We start from the raw sequence: 15,582 nt of genomic DNA on the forward strand, positions 1-15,582 counted from the left end.
GAATTCCCTATATTTCCTTTAAAATGTGTTGAGAAGGCAAGTGGCTTTTGAGAACATGTTCTCCCTGCTCCCCAGCTCATATGCACTAGAGCGCGACTTCAGCCACACAGGCCTCTTTGAGCCTCAGTTTTCACACTGTAAACTAGAGACAACAGCACCTGCCAGGTAGGACTGCAATGAAGATTAAATAATAATATAGTGTATTTTACCACAACCGAAAAAACTAGGAAAAATGTTAACATATTAATATTGTTAATTTATATTAATAACGATAATATAATATTAATGTGTTTGAAATACATTGTGTAAGAAGTAGTCACTACCGTCATCATTATTATCTAAATTTTAGATTCTAAAAGGTGTCTGAATAATCGCACTCAGCTGGGATCTGGGGTACAGAGGACTACTCCATAAGCATGACGCAGGTGCTGAGCTTTTGAAGTCAAGTGGCATTCAGAGCCTTGACCTTGGTGGGAGGAGGGAGTGGTTAAAACACAAGATGCTGAGCACAGGAAGATCACAGGACTTGCTTAAGATCAGTCCACAGAGGGAATTCCCCGGCAGTCCAGTGGTTAGGACTCCGTGCTTTCACTGCTAAGGGCGTGAGTTCAATCCCTGGTTGGGGAACTAAGATCCCACAAGCCGCAAGGTGGCCAAAATCGTTTTTTTTATTTTTTTAATTTAAAAATAAAAATCACTCCACAGAGCAAGAATCCAAAAGCCTGAAAGGATTCAATCACTCTGAAGAAGACAAGGCAAACCCCAGTCCATCAGCTTCTAGCCAGGTGGTAACCTTGGGCAAGTGAGTCAACATGGCTCCGCCTCAAGGCACAGTCTGTAAAATGGGGTAATGACAGCATGGGGTTGGTGGAGAATTCAATAAGATAACCCACTTAAAACACGGAAAAGAAGGTCTGGAACACAGTGACTGCTCCATAATTACCTATCATTACTGGTACCACAATAATTAGAGATATTACAAGTTCATGCTGTCCAACACATGTCATCAAAGAATGTTAGAGCTGGAAGAGATGCTTGGCACACCTGAGCCAAAACCCTCAGTGAGCCAAAACCCTCACTTTACAACTGAGGACACATGGACCAGAGAGGGTGAGTGACTTTTCCCAGGCCACACAGCTGGGTATGTTCACAACCTGGCCTCCTTACTCCCAGTCCCATATACTTTTCTGCTCCACCAGGATGACGTGGATTTCAGGTGCAGGTGTGCGTGGGGTGCTGGAAGGGAACAGCAGAACCAAGGGCAGACAGGTGGGCTGAATCTTGTGGCATGTCGCTGAAAAACAGGTCACTGTGAAGTGAAAACACCACCCAGAGGGAACCTCGGTGACTCCGGTCAGCACTGGCACAGAGAGCCTTGAGTTGATGGACCATCAACTGGCATGGGATGGGCATGGGATGGGCAGCTTCTCTGGGGGCAGCGTGATGGAGAGAGGCAAAGGGAGCATAGCCCCAAGGCAGGTAGCTGGTTGTCCAGAGGTGGGAGATCGTTCTGGATGGTAAGCAGATCAGAAACATGTCTTTGAGGAGAATTCTGGGAACTGGGGCTCTTTGACCAGGAAGAGAGAAGAGTGGACTCAGGGACTCATCCTAAATATTTGAAAGATCCTCCCATGGACGAGCGAATAAACTTGTTGAGTGAAGCCCCAGGCAGAACAAGGCAGGCAGTAATGGTGAGGAACGTGGATTCTAGAGCAAGACTCACCTGGATCTAATCCCATCTCTGGCCCTGAGTAAACTTGGGCAAGTGATGTCACTTCTCCAACCCTCAATCTCCACATCTGTAAAATGGGTATAATAATAGAACCTGCCTCGAAGGGTGGTGTGGATCAGCGCAGCAACACATGGCAAGTGCTAAGTACAATCACCCACACATAAGGCTCAATAAATGGTAGCTACTATTATTAGGATCAAGGATAGGAAGCTGCAGGGAAGACTAGAGTTCAATGTAATAAAGAACAGACCAAACACTGGGTATACAGTGCATTACCCACCAAAGGCATGTGTTTGGTGAGGGTGCTGGGAGAGGATTCAAGCTCCCCCTGGGGGCTGAGCTAAGTTATAATGCTGATTCTTCGAGAGCCCAAGGTAGCCCTTGAAAAGCTGGGTTAGAGATGTGTTTGAAGAGTTCAGTTAGACCAAGAGTCACACACTCAAATGTCCGAGCAGGGTTTCTCAACCTCAATACCATTGATACTTTGGGTTAGTTACTTCTTTGTTAAGGGTTTGGGGCCTATCTTATGCATCACAGATAGGATGGTTAGCAGCATTCCTGGACCCTACCCACTAAATGCAGGTAACATCCTCCACCTCAAGTTGTGACAACCAAAAATCACCCCTGGTTGAGAATCTAGTCTGGAGAAGACAAGCACACATGCCATTAATAATAATCATAATAATAACAGCAGTTGCTCTTGCTAGACCCTCTTCTGAGTGCTTTACCCCCCGTAACTCCATCTTCAAAACAACATTACAAGGCAGGTGCTATTATTTTCCCCATTTTACAGATGAGAAAACTAAGCCACAAGAGGTTTAATAAAAGGCCAAAGGGGAAAGTGTACGGAAAGTGGGACTGGCGAGCGCCCTTGCATCCATGTGCGCTCATGGATTTCTCTTGAAACAGTGGCCCTCTCGGGCTTATCCTTTGGGTTTCCACTCAGGAGAGCAACATGGGCACAGAGAACTGGTCCCGAGCATACACGGTGATAATGGCAGTTAGGACACAATCTCGGTATCAGGGCAGGTGTGGTGAGGGGACAGAAGGCGTCTCTCCTTGGCTCATATGGGAACGTGCGTCCTCAGGTGCCAGACCTCCAATGAAGGGGAGCCAGAAATCTGGACTTTCATGTGAGTCTTCTCATTTGTAAATGCTGGTCCAACTTAAAAATAAGACATCCCACAGCCCCTCAAAAGATAGGGGCAGGATAAATCTGAATTAAGACTGACAGGGTCTCTGGTTCCACAGTGGGAACACGTGAAAACTTTCTAAGTCTCCTAACAAAAGAGTCACCACACAGGAACGAATGGTGTGTTAACGTGAGCAGACAGCTGTGCCCAGCACGGTTCACACTCCTCGCAGACCACCACCGGCGTCTGCCATCGGGGAATCTGCTAGCAAAAACTGAGAGAATGTTCCGTGAGGGGCCACAGGAGCTCTCCTTGCTTGGGCTGATCAAGGACCCACACCTGTCACCAGGGACGGCAACCAGATGTGCGTCCCCCCCCATACACACACACACGTGCACACACACCACCATGTTTTGTGAGTTCAAACGAAGGTACCAATTTTCATTTATTACATCTGCAAAAATAAGTTTCTGCTAATTCCCATCAAAGGGTGGGTACAGTGGCCAAGCCGCAACACGTCACAGCAGGCTGGCTGGTTCGGTACAACTCCAGTGGAAGGCAACTCGCCGAGGGGAGCTAAAACGGGCATAACCTTTAGCCCAATGCTGGGACACTATCCTGGGTAAATATCGCTCAAGAAAGAGAAGGGTCATGGGCACAAAGACATCCTCGCCAGCATTACTGGAGAGGAAACAATTAGAAATAGCCCCAAATTCTATTAATAAAGAATTAGTTAAATAAATTATGATTCATCCACTTAATGGAACACTAGACGGCCAAAATGATGGGTTCTGAAACTATATATTATTATGGGAAAAGGCTGATATGTAATTACCAAGAACGCAGGATACAAAACTGTATGTACCACAGGCTTAAAACCATGTGAGCGATCACAGGAACGAGAGAAAACGATGGAAACAAAACCCATCCTGACGCAAGCAGTGCCTGTGCTCCTGTAACTGAATTGCAATGACTTTCTTTCCTTGCCCAGCCGGCTGCAAATGTGATTGGCAATCCCCATCTCCTCCCTGCCCTTCTCCCTGCTAGCACTCCTCGGTGACGCGTACTCCCCTCAGCGCACAATCCAGGCCATCCGCACCTGGCTGACCTCTCCATTGGTCCTGAGTAAACAAGACAACCCACCTGCAGCCAAAATGAGGCCGGCTCAGCGGGTGGAGGGAACAGCACTGCCACCTCGCTGGCCACCAGGCCCCAGGCTCGCGGGCCGACCACACCTCTCCCAGGCACATCCTCCTGCTCCCCTGGGATCCTGACACTCGACACCAGCCCCGGTTCACTCCAGGGGAGTTACTGTTCAGAGCACAGGGGTCAGGAAACCTGGGCTCTGCCCTGGCTCAGCCAGGCATGCGTGTGACCTCGTATGTATCAGCTCAACCCCTTCCAGCTGTGTAACCCCAAATGAGGCCCGGACCCTGCAGGTCAGAGCCCAGCAACTCGTCCCATCATAACGTGCAAAAGTAAAAGACACGGCCAAGTAGAGCACCCAGGGTCAATCTTCAGCTCCCATGTAGGGCTGATTGCGATGGATGGGCTCTGCTCCTTGTCAGAGGCCAATAAATCCCACAGGGGCAGTTTCACCTCAACGGCTCAACGCATGATCAGGGTTTCGGTCTCAAGACCGCCTGCCCCTCACCAAAAGACACCTGTTATTAGTTTGCTGGACAGTCCATAAAAGCTTTATGCCAGCATATCCCTGGAAGGACACACAGGACTTGGCACGGTGGCTGCCTCCAGGGAGGGGATCTAGGAGGCTCCTGACAGGGGAGGGTGGGGCGTTTTCTTGTCACAGAATACCCTTCTGTTTCCTTGGAATTTTATACCATGTGCAGTCATTATCTGTTAAAACAAACAAACAAAAAGCCATGCAAATCTAAGAAAAGTCTGTGTATATGTTTATCTGCTGAGTCAGACCTCTGGATGAGATAGAGGGAACTTCCCATTTCTCTGGGATTACTTGGGATTGGGGGGTCAGGGCCCATGAATTCTCGGGGGGGAAAAAACAAATGTTTTCAAATTTTAAAAGAATAGGAAGAGATGAAAAAGGAAAAATTCTTCCATCTATTTAAAAGAATTAGTAATAGAAGAATATATCATATAGAGAAAGGGTTGTGAAAAACTTTGAAGTGCCTTATCAGTGTAAACTATTATAAGCAAAGTCATAATTAGGGACCAGGACATGAAGATAAAGCAGCAATTACACCCACATGTCCACCCCAACAGACAGCAAACTGCTAACTGCGGGGGGAGATGAAGGGCAGTACCCCCTGGCCCAGTGGCCCAGAAAAACCCAAGCAAGTTTCTAAGCCTCTTGAAGGTGGTACAGGGCTTCCTGTACAAGCTGGCTTCTCATCGGATGACTTCCCCTCCCTGGAGTACAGCAACCAGGACCCTGGTCCTGGTCTAGGCTCATCAACTGAGAAATCAGTTCAGCGGCCCTGCGATCTCCACACCCTTCTGGGCAGGCGCCCTGCCATGGCTGTCAGTCACAGCCCACCCTCCTCTGCCACTCTTGGCCACCATGCGCAAGCGTCAGGCCAGGGCCCCTTGAGAGCTCAGGGCCAAGGTCTCTGCAGCATTTGCTGGCCCGGGGGAGGTCACTGTGGACCAGCCAGGGAGCACTCTCTCTCCCTCAGGCCACCGTGGAGTCCCTCTGACCCCCGCACGTGGCCAGCCTGGCCAGGGCGTGGGCACTGGGTGGTTTGTCTAAGCAAAGGCCTGCCAGCAGTGATCTCAGATGCCCAGTGTTCCGGTAACGTAAATAGAAGTATCTGGTTAACTTATCAAGGGCTGGCTGCCAGCCTTTCAAAGCAAGCAGTCAGCTGGTTCACTCACAGATGAAAAGCAGAGTCCTGAAGAACATCTCCACCCAGATCTGTTTACTTTCCACCCCTGGGAGTGGTGCTGAACCACCAGGCGGTTTCCTCTGCTCTGAAAGGGCACCTCTCTAACCGCTGGCCCCCAAAACCATGCGAATGTTGGGGCCCTGGAAACTCAGAGGCAGGTGGCTGGAGGCTCCCAAAAGAGCTGGACTTTGTAACTGTTAAGAGCTGGGCCCCCGGCCTACACCTCTCGTTAGCTCTGTCTCTTTGTACAGGATTCTCAATCTCAGCCTCAGGATGCCCATCTGTAAAATGGGGATAACAAGACCTATGACGGCACAGCATTGAAGAGGACCAAATCAGATCTCATGTACTTAGAGACGGGCTGGTGCTCTGTTCACAACAGATGCTTAAAAAACGTTAATCCAGCCGGCCTTTGTCACTCAGTGGCTGTGTGGCTTTCATGAACCTGTCTAGGCCTCAATTACTTCATCTGACAAATGGGGATACATAATATCACAAGTTTGTGGGGTTGTTGTCAGAATGAGGGTGATGGAAGCAAAATAGCCAGCCGTCAGAAAAGGGCAGGAGCCTCATAACTGTTCTCTGTCCTACTGCTCTCACTTCCTATTCCCTTTCTATTCAAAGTTAATCATTCCCAGAGCTCTACAGGTGGGAAGAAAGAGGTCTGTTATTTCTCTCCTACTGACTGATGAGGAAACCCTGAGACCAGCCCCTGGCCAGGGTGAGAACAGGAGTGGGAGGAACAGGGGCCTGTGTTTCCGGTTCATGTCCACCTGCAGCCCATTTCAGGAGACACAGCACCAGATGCCCGGAGGGTCACCAAGGCCACAAGGCCAAAGCACAGGTGGCCAAACGGCTCATTCTAGGAGGTGATTTGACCTAATGACCACACCCTAGTGGGAGAGAGGAGAGCTGCCAGCCCCTCCGCGAGGCCCAGGCACCCCTTCTCACCAAGGCCCTTGGGAAGCACCCCAGTGCCTTCCCGCAGGTGCAGGCAGAACCTGGAGCTCCTGAGAGAATTCAGGGCTGTTTTAAAAGTCAGGTGGCGCCAGACTCCAGTGAAGAAACAAGGACTGTCCTCTCAGCTCCTGGCCAAGGAGCATCAGCTGCCCCCGCCAGTCTGCCACCATCCACAGCCTGGCCTCTCCTGGGGACCGAAGAGCCACAGCCATGGTCCAGCCCGCGGCCGGCTCTGTCGCTATGGACTTTGGGATCCTGGACTCGCTGAGCCTCAGTCTCCACATCAGTAAGACAAAGACAGAAAAGAGTGTCTACCCCGTGCGGCTATCCTGAGGGAGGGTTGTGTGAGCTAAAACAGAAGGCTTAGCCCAGTGCCACATGCAGACTAAGTGCTCACTGGATGTTAAAACCCAAACATGTATCTACAGAGGCAGAAATAGAGTAGTGGTAGCTTAGGGCTGGCGGGGGCGTGATAGCTAAGGGGGATGGGGTTTCTTTTAGAAGTGATGAAAATGATCTAAAATTGACTGCGGTAATGGCCGCACACGTCTGTGACTATGCTAAAAACTTTACATTGTACACTTTAAATGGGTGAATTGTACAGTACGTGAATTATATCTCAATAAAGCTATTATTAAAAAAAAAAAACTGAAATATTCCAGAACCCCACTAAGTCTTTTATCAAGGGGTTTTTGTTTTGTTTTGTTTATCCATTTGGCCCACTGGCAAGAAACCAGGCTCAAAGGCAGGCCCCAGACCCTCGCTCTCTCCAGGTACTGAGGTAACTGAGACTAAGATTCCAAGGTGGGAGGTCTGGTCTCATCTTCGGGCATATGTAGCACTCGAGCCAGGCCTGCACTGTGTGGGCTTCAGGTGCCACTGGCCTTGTCGATGCCTCCCCAGGGAGTGGTTACTCTGAAGAGCAGGTCCCGCCCCAGGACATCTGCTTAACCATCAAAGGCCTGTTGGCTCCTCCTAGGCACACTTGACACTACTTACGGAGGCCAGTTGGGCCTGCCTCTGACACCTCCCCCATGTCTGGAGTCGGATCCTGGCCCTTGTGGGTCTGACAGCACAGAGGTCTTGTGGGCTGCAGCTCACAGGAATGGCCCACACATTCCTTCCCCAAAGAAGGAAAAGTCATTCACATGTGAGGTCATCTGGTTTCTCTGGCACGATGCTGAGAGCCGTGGGCCACTCAACCCCACAGAGAACTTCCCCGCATGACAAGAATCTGGCCCAGCCTGGTATTCATAACATATGGGGAGCTGTGGTCTGGCTGCCTTGAGCATCTAACCTGACTCCTCTGTATGGTTGAGCTGTGACCCTCAACTTCACAGCCTGAAGCCTCGATGGTCTCATCTGCGAAATGGGAATAATCAATCTGCCCCCCCCCCCCGGGTTATGGTAAGAATCAAATAGCACGATACCTGACTGACAGTGGGGGCTCAAGAAGTTAAATCGAGTGCAGCTAGCACCCCTCCTCCTGCCAGGGTCATTTCTACTGAGCGTGATTTGCTGACTGGGAACAAGGCTCCAAGCCCCCCATGTGGCCTCTCCAGAGGCCAAACCATTATTGCAAATTTGCAAGAAGGAAAGAGACACTGCTTGGATAAAGAATATTTCCAGGTCTCTTCTCTGTGTCCCTGAATAACCTGCTGGACTGGAGCTTCTGTTCTGGCCCGTCCCACAGTCCACTGCTGGGACCCCTGCCCTCTCGAGGCATCTCCTCTGGCACAGTGCTGGGAACTCTGACCCCCGTGGTGGCCACTGTCGCCAGGCTTGCAGCTGGAGGCAGCGGAGATATCAGCTCTATCAAATGCTTTCAGGGACTTGGGAGGGGTTCCTGGAGGCCCCAGACCCAGTAGGGACAGACACTGTACCTCTCAGAGTGGGCATGAAACCCATGAAGAGAAGCCAAGGCCCAAAGTCTGTGCTTACACGGACTGGCCCAATGACACAAGCGCAGGGCAGAAAAAATAAAGGAGAAAAAGGAGAGCAGAATAGCTCCATGTGGTAGTTCTCAGACTTGAAGGTGCATCAAAATCACCTGGAGGGCTCGTTAAAACTGATTTATGAATCCCCCCGGATTTCTGATTCCATAGTTCTGGACAGGCAGAGAAATTGCATTTCCCACAAGAATCCAGGTGGTACAGATGCTGCTGGTCCAGAGATCCCACTGAGGACCACGGGCTTGACGGTTACGAGGATGGGATTAGGCGCAGATGACTTGGATGTGATCTGGGTCTGCCACTTAGTAACACTGGGACCTGAGCAAGTTCTTGACCTTTCTGAACCTCAGTCTTCTCATCTGTAAAAGGGGTTAATACCTTTCTCACTGGGGTATTAAGGGGTTTCAATGAGCTAACATTTGCAAAAAGCCAAGCAGATGGTAAGTTGTTAATAATATCTAGAGTTCATTATTAAAATACAAGAAAGAAATGAAAAAGGATGTTCACAGAAAGGAGTGAGAGAGAACTACTCGGGGCCCATGGAATTGCCCATGTGTACTAAGTGGTCACCTGGCACCATCCTGGGGTTACAGAGGTCGCCTTCATCCCCAGTGTGTGCTTGAGTCTGGGCCAGCATGCACCAGCCGGCACTGTGCTCCAGCATTCCCTGGCCCTAGGCTCCTTGACCCAAGCAAGGACATAAGCTCAGTAAGACGACCTCAGCCCAGACCCCATGCCAGTGCTATGATGTCATCCACCTCCCTCCCGAGGGACCACCACATGACCTCACACCGGAATGCAGGCAGACTCGCAGCCTCCCAAGGGAAAGGTCAAAGCTCCAGAGAACGCAGAGCCTTCAGGATGCCAGAGCGGAAGCAGAAAGCAGGCGGCAGGGGGCACAACCTCAGAACCCAGCAGCTGTGTAAGCATCACCAGGCGCAAGGAATCCCACGAGTGATGTGCACTCTGGGTGGGGGTGGGGAGGTTGGGGCATTAACAGACTCCCTCTAAACCGCCACTCCCTGGGGAGTGGGGGGCTTTCTGCAGAGAACCTCCATGACTCTCAGCCATGACAGCAAGCACCCCATGCCTAAGAGGAAGTTTCTGCTTCCAGGAACTCTGAACGGAGGAAGGGAACAGAGAGGCTGGGCACTTTAAGAGTTCCTCCTTAGTTGCATATAAAACAATAATTTGGGGCTTCCCTGGTGGCGCAGTGGTTGAGAGTCCGTCTGCCGATGCAGGGGACACGCGTTCATGCCCCGGTCCGGGAAGATCCCACATGCCGTGGAGTGGCTGGGCCCATGAGCCACGGCCGCTGAGCCTGCGCGTCCGGAGCCTGTGCTCTGCAACGGGAGAGGCCACAACAGTGAGAGGCCTGCGTACCGCAAAAAACAAAAACAAAAAAAAACAATAATTTGTCCTTTACGCCTAAGAGACTGGTAAACAATTAGAGAGGTGATTACCCCAAATGTCGCTGTGGCTGAGGAATCCAGCAGCCCTCATGCCTGACTGGAAGTGTGGGCTGTGCAGTCATGCTGGAGAGCAAGCCAGCACTACATCAGGAAATTCATCACGTACCTGCCCAACAAGCCACCCGGGAAATCTCCTCTCAAAGAAATCCTCACATGGTGAACCCGGGGGTCCATGGGAGAATGTTCATCGTTCCGTTAGCTGTGTTGGCAGGGAAGGGGTTGGGGACCCCCTACGTGCCCATCGTAGCGAGACTGCGGGGTGAAACGTGATGGACGCACAGTGGCCTCACGTGGGTGGACCCACAAGTGGGCCATGAGCTGAGGGGCCTCATTAAGCCAATTCTCTTCACCTGAGGTCCAGGAAAATAAAGTTTCTTCTCCCCAAATACAGACACAGATCAGCACATTATAAAGCGGCACAGAAACCCCAAAACCCTTTTCTGAAGAAATCACAGGCAACCTGTGGGCCATGAAGATCCCCACCCAGGCCCAGGCGGACGTGGCCCAACACCGTCCCTGCACTCCCAGCCTCCACTAAGACCCATCAGCGACCTGGGGCGTCGGCAGCCCAGCGCAGCGGGCCTGCTGGCCAGGTGGCTGACCAACACCTCAGCACGGCCAGCCCGGCTCAAGGGACAGGGCACCAGGGGAATCAGGAGCAGGGAGCAGAGGCTAAGGAATAGAAACATGTCTATGGAAACTTCCTCATTTCCAGAAGGATGGGAAGAAGTGCAGCTGTAGGCAGATCTGGCCAACTAACTGCTGGGATGGGGTGGGACACGGGGCTCCTGTCTGTGGGTGTGTTCACAGTCTCCTGGGAGCTTGGAGATCCACACCCGTTCTGTCTCCCAGCACCGGGCTTAAACTCAGAAAGTGTGCAGTGAGTGGGAGAGGGGGCCGCAGAGAACACTGGCTGCCCAAGGGCACCGCAGCCTCCCCCTAACCTTGTTCCAGAGGAAGGTACCGTGTTAAGCCCTCAACTCCAAGATGGGGACACGGAAGGCAAAGTGGACCTCTGGGAGCCCCAAGGGGAGGGGAAGAGAGAAGGAATAAGATCTTGGAGTTGCTCAAAGACGTGGGCTGTTAGTTCCACTGGGTGAGGCATGCACCATCTCAGCAAATCCACTCAACAATCCTGCGTTAGGGGAGGAAAGCGAGGGTTAGAGGAAGCAACCTTCCTAGCCACACAGCTAGTGAGAGGCAGAGCTGAGATCTGAACTGGGGTCCACAGGATGCCAATGTGTGGGCCCTTTCCACTATGCTGGGGGCTGCGGCTCTTCCAGGTAAGCCTTCCACCTTTGCTCAGGCTGGAGAATAATGAGGAATCGGCCAGCACCAGTCCCAGGTCTGCCGAGAACCACATGGGGATGTGTGCGGCTAGCTGTCCCCAAGCAGTCCCTGGGCCTGGACCGGGGAGGGCAGCCCAGGACACTGGGTGAGAATCATGCCAGCACTCACATCCAGCCATGCGAGAAGGTCCTGGACCTTGTGGCTCCCTAGAGATTCAGAATGGGCCCGGCAACTCTTTCTCCTAAGTCTCAGTTTTGGGGAGGTGGAAAGAGGGTTTGAACTCCTGTCTCTTTTGGCTTTCCAAACACAAAGCCCGTTGAGAGAGGTCATGAATAATTATAGGGGCAGCCAAGTGAGGGGGTGTGTATGCCAGGGCGTGGGCAACCGGCTTGTTTGGGCTTGGATTGGCCCGATGGCAGCAGCTTCCCTCAAGGCAGGCCACTGCCCATGCTCCTGACCCACGCAGGCTCCAGGCTCCCCCTGCCAGTAAGCAGGAGAAGGTAAATTCATTCATTCGTTCATTCACTCACTGATGAGCACTGACTGTGTCAGGAACTGGGATCACATTTTGGGCAAGTAAAGACACAGTCCCTTATTTATTAATTTTTTTAAAATTTATTTTATTTATTCTTTTTTTGGCTGTGTTGGGTCTTTGCCGCTGCGTGTGGGCTTTCTCTAGTTGAGGTGAGCAGGGGCTACTCTTCATTGTGGTGCGCAGGCTTCTCACTGCGGTGGCTTCTCTTGCTGTGGGGCACGGGTTCCAGGCACATAGGCTTCAGTAGTTGTAGCACATGGGATCAGTAGTTGTGGCTCACGGGCTCTAGAGCACAGGCTCAGCAGTTGTGGCGCACGGGCTTAGTTGCTCCGCGGCATGTGGGATCTTCCCGGACCAGGGCTCGAACCCATGTCCCCTGCATTGGCAGGTGGATTCTTAACCACTGCGCCACCAGGGAAGCCCAAGACATAGTCCCTTAAATCAAGGACCCTGTGGTCTAACAAGGATGACAAATGTTAATCAAAAACTCGTATCAGTAAGTATATATTTGCAAGCCGAGCTTCACTGCATACAGGAAAAGTTCTGAAGGCATGAGGCTAAAACGGGTCCCTAACCTGGTCCAGGGTGTATGTCCGACCACTACCTTGAGGAAGTCAGTGAATTTTTAAAGCTGAGGAATTTTAATTAGATGAAGAGATTGTAAATGTGAAAGGGGGACCACTAAGTTTATCATCCAAACTGGGGCACTCGTAAATAAAGGTAGGCGCTGTTAATAAATACATCAGAACAACAGGTGCAAACCGAGATGGACGGTACCCAACGCACGTGTGTGGGGTCCGGGATGGTCGGGAGGGTGGTGCCACCCAAGCAGAGGGGTCAGGGACGAAGGCCTGCTCAAGCCACTGGAAAATGGCCACTGGGGCTGGTGCAGGAGGAGAAGAGAGGGGTGCCAGAGGTCAGCATTACCGCAGGGGCATGGGGTCCCATAGGATGTTAGGACGGTGTCTCCTGAGAACAATGGGAGAGGTTTTATTTGATTTCAGCTGAGGGTTGAGGGGTGGGGGTAGGGTGGATGCAGGAATCAGGTACTAGTTTACACATAATTACACCTGCATCTTGGAAAGAGACTCCTAATTGCACCGTGACGAGCAGATCCGAGATGGGCCAAAATGTCAGCGGAGACCAGTCAGAGGGCCGCGCAAAGGTCCAAGCAAGAGACGAAGGTGGCTCAGACCAGGGAGGTGGTGGCGGGGACAGGGAAGTGGGTGGGCCCAAGAGATACTCAGGGAGGGACGGAGGGAGGGATCAGAGGCCACACCCAGGTTTTGGACCCGAGCCAAGCGAGGAAGGCGGTATGGGTGAGGGTGCCATGCACTGAAACGCGGCTCCCTGCCGACACCTCCAGCACTCACCAGTTACAGAAGGCCCCCGGTCCTCAGCCTGACAATCTGATTAGAAGGTCAGCGGCCAGGGATGCCCTCCCCAGCTCACTGTCCCAAGTGCTCTGTCAGTATTAACACAATTAACCCCCCAGCCACCTTATGAGGTAGGTGCTATCATTAATCCCATTCTACAGAGGAGAAAACTGAGACAGAGAGATGCTCACAAGGTCACCTCAAACAGTAGCAAGAGGAGCCAGAGAGCCGGGCGCAGAGCCCAGGCTCCTAACCCCGGGCTCAGTCAGCCTGGCTCTCCTCCCTCGGGCCCCTCCCACGGGCCCAGCAGCAAGTCACATCACGTGCACCGGCCCGGGGCGGGGCTCTTCCTCTCACACTGCGCACCAGCCCGCCTCACCCCAGCCCAGTCGGATCACCCTCCGGGGGTGCGCCCAGGCAGAAGCAGCTCCCGAAGCCCCCAGGTAGAAAAGGGACGCTGCTGTGCGGTCAGGGCAGCCCACCTCAGCCTGGAACGCCCTAACGGAGCAATTCCAGTGCCTCCCACCCACCCTCCCCAAGCCTCTCCACCAGTACTGGGAGAAAATCAGCCTGAAAGCATCATTAAGAGCCACTTAAGGGGAAACTGGAAAGGGGGGTGGTATACAGAGGACCTAAACTAGTTTTCCTTTAATGGACCAGGCCAACCTTGGGAATAAGGAAGCAGGGAGACAGTGGGCCCCTGTACCTGGCACGGCCAGCTGGCCTTGGCCACGCCCGTTCCTCTCTCCCCGCACACGCCGCCTTCCACCATCTGAGCAGGGGAGCCAGCCCTGCCTGGGCTTCTAGAAGGCTTCCCAGACCTAATCATAAAAGGAGGGGAAAGGAGGGAGAAGGAGACCTACCTGCACAAAGGACTTCCAGGACTCCGCCAACAGCCCCGGGAAGGTGCTCGGGCACCTGGCCCAGGCCACCCCCTAACCTCCTTATACCTGCTGACTCCCAGTGGCTCTGGGACAAAGCCCATGCTCACCTGGGCCCTGATTTTCAGAAGGCACACCTGGGGAAGTATCTCAGTGGGGGAAGGGCTCCAGCCCAACACCCTACACCCCTGTCCCTGTGGCTGGTCTCTGCAGGCCTGCCACAACCGGCAGCAGAAGGGCACCTCTGGTGCCCCTCTGCCACCACTGCAGCCTTGTTACTCACCTCTTTCCAGTCACCCCATTTCTCTCCATCCCCCACCCTTTCCGTGCTTTGCTAGAATGTCTGCAGGCACAATGGACACACGGCACTGGGAGATCTGAGTTCTAATTCTGTTTCCACCATGAGGGAACCAGTGGCTCAGACCACCACCACCTCGGGTCTGTCCCTTAAACTTCACCATCTCACCTAGAAATCTCCCATTTTGCGTGCAGCCACACCTGCCTCAGACCCGCCTCAGTGGCCTCTTGTGAAGATCAGATGATACAGCCACCGGAGGGCAATCTGAGGGAGGCGAGTTTTCCCAAGTTGGCCTACTGATAAAACAGGATGAAAATACAGACCCCAACCCGACAAGCGCCATTCTGGTTCAGAAGTTCTGGGGCGGCGGCCGAGAATCGGTATTTAACAAGTAACAGGTACTCGGGTGAATCCTAGAATCAGGCGAGTTTGGGCAACTCTGGGCTGTGGAAATGAACAGGAAGTCGTTACCACCTTGCCTTCTGGGTAGAGAAGGGGAAGAAGAGTTTGTGAAAGGGCTCCTTGGCTTTGGGCTCGCTTCCAAAATAACAAGCCCTGCCCCCGCGTAGGGAGCCCACCAGGTACAGGACACCATCATCTCCTTTAGTCCTGGCAGGGATCCCGCAAGACAGACTGCCTTCTTTTTTTTGCGGTACGCGGGCCTCTCACTGCTGTGGCCTCTCCCGTTGCGGAGCACAGGCTCCGGACGCGCAGGCTCAGCGGCCATGGCTCACGGGCCCAGGCGCTCCACGGCATGTGCGATCTTCGCGGACCAGGGCACGAACCCGCGTCCCCTGCATCGGCAGGCGGACTCTCAACCACTGCCAGGGAAGCCCTGCCTTCTTTTTATAGATGAGGAAACTGAGGCTCAGAAGGAGGACCTGTTCAAGGACACAGCTAGTAAGATGGCAGAGCTTCCCTCACCCCAGAACTGGCAGCTCCGAGGCCGGGCTTTTCCCAACACCCTGAAGCCTCTGCAGAATGAACTCTCCTGCAGGGAGGGGCAGAAAGGAGCCAGCAGCTCCAAGCGGGATTCGCAATCCTGTTCCCTCCCCAGAGCCTAGACACGACCCATGCATGGGTGGTCCC

The 15,582-nt window shown here is 52.7% G+C and overlaps 1 protein-coding gene and 1 long non-coding RNA gene across 5 annotated transcripts in view; both read right to left on the reverse strand.

Moving 5' to 3' along the window:
- ACTN1 (actinin alpha 1) overlaps nt 1–15,582 on the reverse strand; it is a 95,629-nt gene that overhangs the window by 47,396 nt on the left and 32,651 nt on the right. The window lies entirely within an intron of this gene.
- On the reverse strand, nt 968–15,312 carry LOC117202340 (uncharacterized). The gene is made up of 2 exons (XR_004484641.2): nt 14,817–15,312; nt 968–14,135 (listed from the first exon to the last, which is right to left on the reverse strand). It is a non-coding gene; the product is annotated as an uncharacterized LOC117202340 (long non-coding RNA).

This window comes from Orcinus orca, chromosome 2, assembly GCF_937001465.1.
Source record: "Orcinus orca chromosome 2, mOrcOrc1.1, whole genome shotgun sequence".
Taxonomy (NCBI): Eukaryota; Metazoa; Chordata; class Mammalia; order Artiodactyla; family Delphinidae; genus Orcinus; species Orcinus orca.